A 10,511-nucleotide genomic window follows, 5' to 3' on the forward strand; every position below is an offset into this window, starting at 1 on the left:
ACAGATTATGGAAATAGTTACTCTCATAATTCTCTCCAGATACAGTAGCAAAACTGGGTTGCTTTTAAAAGTTATGATGACTTCCAGTTTAAAGTGTTCTAAGCATTTTAACTGAAAAGAAATACTCCTTAATGAACTACGGTGGCAGAAGATCCAGCTATAAACAAATTTTATCTCCTACCCTCCCTCTTCTTATTTTTAAAGCAAGGCATGAAGTCTCTGGTGGCCTTAAACTTTGCAGTGATCAATTTAGGGCAAACATGGAAATACTGGCGAGAAGAAATATTGATATTTTTTTCTTGCTAGGTTTGGAGGAAAAATAAAAGGTTCTCTCATCACAGAAAACGGGTGGGCAATGTATAAATCCTTGGGCTTGAGTGCTGAATATCTTGTAAAGCAGATGGAAGTTTACAGTATATTCAAACAAAATGAAGCACTATTTTTTAAGAAACAGAACAAACTTTGATATAGCCCAAGGGCTAATCAATAAAATAAAGTGAAAGAAACAGAACAAGAAGATGAGACAGGACTGGATATAGCTGCTATAGATGCTGGAAGCTCCTTTTAATCTTGAAGAGATTATAGATTTCCCTGTTAGAAGGTGAATTTTGTATGGAATAAGGAGAAGCATCCCTATGAACAACTTCTATGTAAAGCTGATTTGATACTATCAGTGGTGGTATTCGACCGATTCTGCCCAGTTCTGGAGAGCTGGTAGTGGCGATGAGCAGTGGAGACAGAACCAGTTCTCTCCGCTGCTCTGTGTTTGGTCCACCTGCCCACCCGGGCTCCCATACTCACTTTTATGGCCAGAATTCAAAGTGCAGCTGCTTTGCGCGGCGCAAAATAGCACCGTGTGGCAGCTGCTGCAGCAACCGGCATCGTGCAGGCTTGGAGGAGGTGAGTTAGAATGTCTCTGTGCCTGTGCAAATGCCTCTGCGCCTGCGCAAAGTGCATGTTTGGCGCATGTGTGCATGCAAAGTGTGTGCACACATGCAAAGCGCACCCACCAAGCCATGCCCACTGAACCGGTGGCAACTTTATTTGAATACCACCACTGAATCCTATGTGTTGTGTTTTTAGTATAACTGAAGTTTTCACTCAGGACCGCAGTTTAGGCAGGAAAATCTCTTGAATGTGATTGTCTGGCTCGTCTGACAGCCCCTATAAAAGGGGAACTGTCAGACAGGTTCAGCCGTTCTATTCTCACTGTTAACTGAATAAACAAGTTGGACTGTTACCTTTGGCTGTGTGTCTTCCTTCACCCACTACAGAATACTGGTGATGAAGGTGGGATCCTAGGAAGAATAGAAACAAAAGAGCTGATCAAAAGGTGGACTAGCAGAATCAGTCATTGGGAAAGATTCATCCCGAATTCAGCAAGATGACCATGCACACTCCACCAGCACCTTTCAACCCCGCCATTGAACACTGGGACTCTTATCTGATCCAATTTGATTGTTTCCTAGAGGTCAACAAGCTACAAGCACTCTCGGACAACAGAAAGAGAGCACTATTCTTGAGTTATTGCAGCTCCAAAATCTTTGATACAGCCAAGGCACTGATTGCTCCAGCAGCAGTCCAAACTGTGTCATGGGACACAATCCAAAAAGCACTCCGAACGCATTATGCACCAACACCATCTAAGATTGTCCGAGGGCATGAATTCCACCACCAGAGCCAAAATGAAGGCAAGTCAATAAATGATTACATCACCACGCTGCTGAGGACTGCCATGTACTGTGAATTTAGAGACCTCTAAGATCTACTACTGGACAGACTCATCTGCAGAGTCAGGGATGTGAGTCTTCAATGGAGGTTATTAGCAAAGCCCAACCTCACCCTGAAGATAGCACTGGATGAAGCCAGAACCACTGAGACTTCAATCAAAGCAATGGCAACAATTCAAGAAGACAAAAGCCCAAATAACGTGCATCGTGGTAACACAGCCCAACAAGATCACAACAAACTGGAAGAGTCAACAGATGAAGAAGATGTCTCCCAAATCAAAACTAACAGGAAATTTATGAAAACTGAAGAAGGGCAGTCTGCATGAGCTGGTTGTGGCAGGAATCATTCAAGAGCAAATTGCAGATTCAAGGAAGCCATATGTCAGCGTTGCGATCGAAAAGGCCATTTAGCGAGAGTATGCAGAGCCAGCCAGCTGGCACCCCACAGAAACAACCCATCCAATACACAGAGAGGGTACAAAGCCAAACAAGCATGGAAACCGCAGAAAAAAGAAAACCAACATTCCAAGTCAGCCGTGACATTCCAGACAACCAACCAGTTCAACATGAACAAGAAAGATCAACATCACCATCACCATTGAAGGAACACCATGTGATATGGAAGTGGACACTGGATCCTCTCTATCAATAGTTTTGTGGGCCACAATGAAGAAGATAAAGCCCAGTATCTCCAAAAATAAATTGCAATAGCAGAGAATTTATTTGAACAACTATCATAGGAATCATATCCCTGTCATGGGGACGGGAACATTTCAAGTAACATTTAAACAGTTTCAAGGACCCCTGAGTCTGACGAACGTCAAAGGCAAATTACCCAGCCTCCTTGGACTAGACTGGTTTGAAGCATTGGGATTGGAGGTGACTGGCGTGCATGCAATACCAGATGACAGCATTGAAGAACTGATCCAGGCATTTGAGGACATTTTTTTTTTTGAAAACAATTTTATTGATTTTCTACAAACAAACAAGACAAACAAAACATTAAAACATCAACTCTCTTATGTATGTACAGTGTGTCGGTTGGTTCATCAGTTTTGTGCATTCATTTCGTAGTCTCAATTACAGTTATATTACATAACAACTCATATTGTCAATCCAAACTTATCTATCCTAATATCGCTATTAATAAATCATTTGACTATACTTTTAATCGTTCATGCTTTATGAGATAACAATACTTTAAACAGTTTATTCTATAACAGATCATATAATCATACCAAATCTATCCTAAAAACACTTTATAGATATAATGTCAAATAACATAGTCAAAAGAAAAAATAAAGGTATTCCTTGCTATCTAACTTTCTAAATATTCTATTATCGTATTTTGTCATCTAGCCACTGATAAAAAAGATCCCAAACTTCATAAAATTGTTTATCCTCTTGCTCTCTAATTTCAAATGTCAATCTACTCATCTCAGCACATTCCAATATTTTCTTAATAATTTCTTCCTGTGATGGTATTTTCTCATTCTTCCAGTTTTTAGCAAACACAATCCTAGCCGCTGTTAACACATTTACAATCAGATATTTCAAATCTTTACTATATGTATCTGGTAAGATTCCCAATAAAAAGAACTCCGGTTTCAAATCTATACATTTCTTTGTCATTTTTTCCAACCACATGCGAATTTTAGTCCAATATTTTTTAGCGTCCTCACAAGTCCACCACATATGGTAATATGAGCCAGGTATCTGATGACATTTCCAGCATTTTTCAGATTTATTCTTGAACATTCTTGCTATTCTTGTCGGGGGAAAGTGCCACCTGTAAAACATCTTATACAAATTTTCCTTATATGCTGTTGACATTGTCATTTTATAATTTTGAGACCACAATTTTTGCCATTTCTCTAAATCAATCCCATATCCAAAATTCTTCCCCAAACAATCATAGTTTCTTTAACTTGTTCTTCTTCTAATTTAATTCCCAGTAAATAACCATATAATTTTTTAATCACCTTCTCATCAGTACCCATCAAGATCTTATCTAGATCAGTCTGTTTATCATAGAATCCCTCTGTTTTAGAATCTTCATCATACCTTGAATGTATTTGCGCATATGAAAACCAATTCATCTTTATACCTTGTTCCTCTAAATTTTGTATCGATTTAAGTTCACCCTTTTCATCCAATAGTTCCCCATATCTAACTGTTTGTTCCTTCTTATAAATTATAGGATAGGAAAATGCTTCAATAGTCGATAACCAAACTGGAATTTTCAAATAGCATTGTCTTTTTTATCTTCTCCCAGTTTAACCACAAAGACTCCCGTATATAATGTCTTCTAAAATAACCCTGTGTTTTAGTTCCCTTATACCATAAAAAAGCATGCCAACCCAACAGCAAATCATGACCTTCTAATATCAGCAATCTAGTCTTTCTTAATGTTATCCATTCCTTAACCCACATCAAACTTGCAGCTTGATAGTACAATTCCCAATTGGGCAGGCCAAAACCTCCTCTAATTCTAGCATCTTGCAAAAGCTTTAGCTTTATTCTCGCTTTCTTACCTTGCCATATATACTTCAACATAATTTTATTTAAATCATCAAAATAGTCTTTTCCGAGCCTAATTGGTATTGTTTGAAACAGAAATAGGATTCTGGGTAAAATATTCATCTTGATTGTTGAAATTCTCCCTATTAATGACAATTGCAGGTTTTCCCATTTCTTCAAGTCTGTAGCTATCTGTTGTTTAAGTTTAATATAATTATTCTCTTTTAATGTGCTACATCTTGCTGTCAAATGTATCCCCAGATACTTTTTTATTTATTTATTTATTTATTTGATTTGTCAATTGTTTCCAAGATAATAAGTATAAGTGTATACATAGTTGTGAATACATGAAATGGGTATATATAAGAAAAATAAAAGAATAGAGAAACAATAGGACAGGGACGGTAGGCACGTTGGTGCGCTTATGCACGCCCCTACAGACCTCTTAGGAAAGGGGTGAGGTCAATGGTAGACAGTCTAAGGTTAAAGTTTTTGGGGTTTGGGGAAGAGACTACATAGTCGGGTAGAGTATTCCAGACATTGACCACTCTATTGCTGAAGTCGTATTTCCTGCAATCAAGTTTGGTGCGGTTTACTTTGAGTTTGTATCTATTGTGTGCTCTTGTGTTGTTATGGTTGAAGCTGAAGTATTCATTGACAGGTAGGACATTGCAATGTATGATTTTATATACCATGCTTAAGTCAGACCGAAGACGGCGTAATTCAAGGTTTTCTAGTTCTAGAATTTCAAGTCTGGTGGCATAAGGTATTCTACAATGAGTAGAAGAGTGGAGAACTCTTCTTGTGAAATATTTCTGGACTTTCTCAATTGTGCTAATATCAGATACGTAATGAGGGTTCCAGACTGATGAACTGTATTCGAGTACTTGACCTTATTCGTAACTTGGATTTTCAACAGGTCTGCCAGTTCTTCTCTTTGTCTCAGTAGCATGTTCTTTGTCAAAATCTTTGTTTTGTCTTTATTTATTTTGCATTTGAGGACATTTTTGATGACAATTTGGGCAAGTATGTGGGGACCCCTATTTCATTTAACCTTGACCCCTCCAGGTTGCCCCAATCTGACTCAAACTGCATAGGGTACCATTTGCGCGTAAGCCAAAAATAGACAAACAGCTTGACAAATTAATCACACAAGGGATATTAGAATCGGTACACCATGCAAAATGGGAAATCCCTATTGTCACCCCTATAAAGGCAGATGAATCAGTCCGCATCTGTGCAGATTACAAGTGTACCCTAAATAAGGCCCTTCAACAAAATGCTTATCCTGTCCCCATAATGCAGCACTTATTGCAGTCACTGGGGAAAAATAAATTTTTTGCCAACTGGCGCTCCCAGTTGATGACATCATGGCTGAGGCACAAACCATTGTAACCCATAGGGGTGCCTTTAAATGTCGTCAGCTTCAATTCAGCATCAATGTAGCTCCAGGCATCTTTCAAAGCCTCATGGAGCGCCTCCTACTGGGAATTCAGGGAGTCATCCCATATTTTGATGATGTTTTAATAACAGCAAAAAATAAAGACGAATTGCTAACCAGGCTAAGGGAAATACAAACTAAATTCCAAGAATCAGGATTAAAAGTTAAATGAGAAAAATGCAAATTCGGAGTCCCCAGGTTTGATTTTTTAGGATACCTGATAGATGGCTCAGGGATCCACCCCAACCGCAGAAAAAATTAGGGCTATCTAGGAACCACCTACTCCAAAAAATCAAACGGAGCTACAAGCATTTTTAGGTCTCCTCAATTTTTATAGTATTTTTCTCCCTAGAAAAGCCACTATAATGGAACCCTTACACAAACTCCTGGGAAAACAGGTTAAATGGATTTGGGGAAAATGGGAGGCTGCCGCTTTCACGGCTGTCAAAAACTGTTGTCCTCAGTCCAATACTCAGAAACTTTGCCTGTCACCCTCAATTGCGATGCCTCCCTTTTTGGGGTTGGAGCTGTCCTAAGCCACTGCATGCCTAATGGCACTGAGGCCCATATAGCGTTTTACTCAAGGACTCTCTCAAGGGCAGAAAGAAACTACAGCCAATTAGATAAGGAGGCATTGGCCACAATAGCTGGCATTAAAATATTCCATGAATATTTGTATGGCAGATACTTTCAACTCATTACCAACCACAAACCACTGCTAGGACAATTCGTAGGAGACCAATCCACTCCGACTATTCTATCCCCCCAACTCACGAGATGGACAATGTTTCTAGCTGCCTATAATTATAAACTGATCTACCACCCAGGAAAACCTCTGGGGCATGCAGACGCACTCAGCCACTGTCCATGGCTGTAAACAGCACAAGACCCGGCACTGGCAGCAACCATACTCCTCATTGAGGAATTACCCAGCCTAATCTCTGTGATAGAAATCGCTCGTTTTTCAGCAAAGGACAAAGCTTTAGGGCAAATACTGAGTTGGGTTGGCAGGGGATGGCCTAACAGGCCAGTATCTGGGGAGTTGAAACTGTTCTATAACCGACAACATGAATTATCGGCAATCAAGGGGTGTTTGTTATGGGGGGAGCGTGTTATTGTTCCACCAAAATTACAGAAACAAATTTTTGAATTATTGCATATGGGTCACCCAGGAATAGTTAAGATGAAAATGTTAGAAGTTATGTGTGGTGTTCTAATAAAGATAAAGACATCACAGAATGGGTAGGAACCTATAAGAACTGTCAAGAATCAAGGCCCGCACCACCAGCGGCGCAACCTCAGGAATGGGAATCCCCGAAATCTCCATGGGCTAGGATTCATATAGACTTTGGGGGACTGTTCCACGGGCAAACTTTTATGGTAGTTGTGGACACGTATTCAAAATGGCTAGAAATTATATTGATGCACTCACAACAACTGAGGCCACAATTAAAATCCTAAGGAAACTATTTGCAACGCATGGCCTACCGAACATCCTAGTCTCTGATAATGGGCCCCAATTTACCTCCACCCAATTTGAGATGTGGAATTGGGCATTTGCCATGCACTAACAGCACCATTTCACTCCTCGGTGAATGGCCAAGCGGAGAGAATCATGAGAGCCATGAAAGAGACGTCAGCAAGAATGGGGCTGGCAAACTGGCAAATGTGTATAGACACTTTTCTATTAATACAACATGTCACACCCAATGCAACCAAACATAAAAGCCCCTCCGAGTTACTGATGGGGAAAAAACTGCAAACTAGGCTAGATAGACTGCACCCCAACTACTCCAACGAGAAACCTCCTGACTCCACCAGCAGAGTCAGTAATTCAAAATAGGGGATGGGGTGTATGCACAAAATTACATGGAAGGTCCCCTCTGGATCCCGGGACAAATAGTAGCTATCACAAGCCCTAGATCTTACAAAGTGGAATTAGAGGACGGCCACAAATGGCGGAGACATATCAACCAATTAAGGGGGAGAATAGGGAAACCCTACACAAAAAACAACCTTCCAATAGAGAATAATAAATTCCTCAAATTCCCCATTACAGCGGACTCAAACCCGGAGAATCCACAGCCACACATACCTGGGGAAGCTGGAAACTGGCAGCAGGACAACTGTGAGTCAACTCACAGGAAGAAGTAAACACACCCCAAGGGGAGTTCCAGCAGGTTCCAGAGGTGGAACAAGAAGCAACAACAGACCCAACAGGTCTGACCGCCGCCTCACTCCCGAATGATTTGCGCAGGTCAGAGCGGATGAGTACAAGCCCCACCTACTTGCACGACTATGTTAAGTGATGTCATTGTTCATTGGTTACAGTTCAAAATAAGAAGGGAGGGGTGTTGTGTTTTTAGTATAACTGAAGTTTTCATTCAGGTCCACAGTGTAGGCAGGAAAATCTCTTGAATGTGATTGGCTGGCTCGTCTGATAGCCCCCTATAAAAGGGGAACTGTCAGACGGGTTAACTGAATAAACAAGTTGGACTGTTACCTTCGGCTGCCTGTCTTCCTTCACCCACTTCAGGACACTATTTTATTGTCCAGAAATGGGCAGAGCAGTGAGAATTTTTCAGGACAAAGTCATAATATTAGCATGTAACCCAGAAATGAGATACATAATCAATGCAGGATTGTGAGAAAACCTCTGACCCCCAAAATAAAAATGGTGCAGGCAGATGATAAGGTTTCTGTGCATTGTGAGGATATTCTGAGATGGTGATGTTAGCAGCTCCAGACATAATGTACACATGGTGAACAATACTGGGAAAATCAGACTGTGATTTGCAGAAATGTTAGTGAACAAGCAATATATTCATTTCCATTTGAATTCTGAGGCTACCTGCTGAATGTTACCACAGACATCCATTCTTCTCTTCTGGGACTCCTATTATTCCATGATGCCAGGTACAGTATTCTTACTGTACTATATAATGAAAATTCTCTAAAAAAAATAAGGGATAAGTGCAGAATTAAAATTTAGATCTTGAAGGAGCATAAATACTATCAGTTTTATATTTGTGGAAAAAGTGAGGCCCTTAGACCTCTGCTGGGAAGCAGAGCAATGCAAGCTATGAAACTGATTGTAGTGAACTATTGTAATATGTTACATGCACAACCTACCAAGGCAATAAAACAGCACTGCAAAACCAATCCCATTGTTGACCACTTGATCAACTTAGTACCTCAAAAGCAATTATCCACATCAAATATTGATCAAATAATTATTTATTAGTAAACTGATAAGCTGCTCATCTTGCCAAGGCAACTCTCAATAAATAAGATTACATACCACATCATCAATCGGTTGCCCAGTGAGTAGGAAATGACCAGTTTATAAGCTAAAGGTATAATTGCACCAGAGAGCATCAGCATCAGGCTCTTAATCCATACCATGTCAATATCCATTGGTGCAATTATATTTTTGGCTTAAAAGATTTGGCTTATAAACACTCAATATAGTCATGGGGCTACCTGGAAAATGGATATAAAGCTGTAACAATCTGGGATTTTTTTTTTTCAAGGAAAAGGAAATTTGACATGGAAACATCGGAGGTAGATCCTCATTCAGATCTCTATGACAAGGGTCCTGTCAGGGTTCCAAATGACAGATCCAGTGCAATCAAAACTCTGATGCCTGGAGGTTCCTCAAAGTAAAAATTTCTTAGGAATGTCATATTGTCACAGCTGGTGAAAACCCAACTCTGAGATACCCAAGGTTTTCCACACCCAAACTAAAACCCAAAGTCTTTGCCACCAGGTCCCTTGTCCATCATATGGTCCAATCAGGTCCCAGTCCCAGTTCAGTTGGATTCAGTCCATGCCTTCCCAGCACCTGTGAGAACAATCTTGCTTCCCCGGGGAAAGAATTTTATTATGGCTACACAACCCCAGCGATCTCTATTTCCCCCTCCCATTTCTACAGCTTCAGCTGGCCTGGCTGAGCCAGCCCTGAAGATGCTCCATCTGGGCTGACAAGTTCTTTTGCCGTGGGTGGAACTTCTGAAATAGGATTTGGACAGTTGATAATCCAAACATATAATTGCACTAATGGACATTGACATGGTATGGATTAGGAGTCTGGTGCTGGGGTCCATTGTTGCAATTACACCTTTAGCTTATAAACTGGCCATTTCTTACCCATTGATGATGCAGTATGTAATCTTAACTCAATATTTGTTAAGAGTTGCCTTTGCAAGATGAACAGCTTATTAGTTTACTAAAACACAATTATTTGATCAATATTTGATGTGGATAATTGGCTTTCACGTACTAATTGGGCAATGAGCCAACCATTGGATCAGTTTTGCAATGCCATTTCATTGTCTTGGTATGTTATGCATGCAAGCATAAAACCAGCCTAGCACTCAAGGTATTTCTCCATAGATTATATCAAGAATTGGGAAACAATTCAGACATAAAAATAATTGCTCATGACCTCCTTATTTCTGGGGAAAGAGATATTGAAATAGAAACAATAATGGACCATGACAAAAAGTTATCTGTTTTTGGAGTGGTGCAGAAAGTGAAACATATCACTGAATCCTAATGAGCTGTAGCTAAGACTGAAAAATGCTTTATATAAGACATCTTTTGACAGCAGAGAGGCAACAAGCTGATCCTGGGAAAATTGAAACAATCTGGAGATGCTGAGATCAGTAGATGTGAAAGGAATCAAAATATTCTCAGGAATAGTTAACTCCTGGCAAAGTTTTGCAAAGGTCTTGCAGATCACTGTGAACTACTCTGACAGCTGACACCCAAGGAAATTGAGTGGCAATGATCAGAAAGTCATCAGTAAGCATTTGACA

At 40.1% G+C, this 10,511-nt stretch overlaps 1 pseudogene; it reads left to right on the top strand.

Moving 5' to 3' along the window:
* The first annotated feature begins 1,297 nt into the window (after nucleotides 1–1,297).
* LOC148132085 (uncharacterized) lies at nucleotides 1,298–2,090 on the top strand (annotated as a pseudogene).
* Nucleotides 2,091–10,511: the final 8,421 nt, after the last annotated feature.

The sequence above is a fragment of the Notechis scutatus genome, chromosome 2 (assembly GCF_049901735.1).
Source record: "Notechis scutatus isolate UNSWTSFEM ecotype Mainland chromosome 2, rNotScu1.2, whole genome shotgun sequence".
Classification (NCBI taxonomy): Eukaryota; Metazoa; Chordata; class Lepidosauria; order Squamata; family Elapidae; genus Notechis; species Notechis scutatus.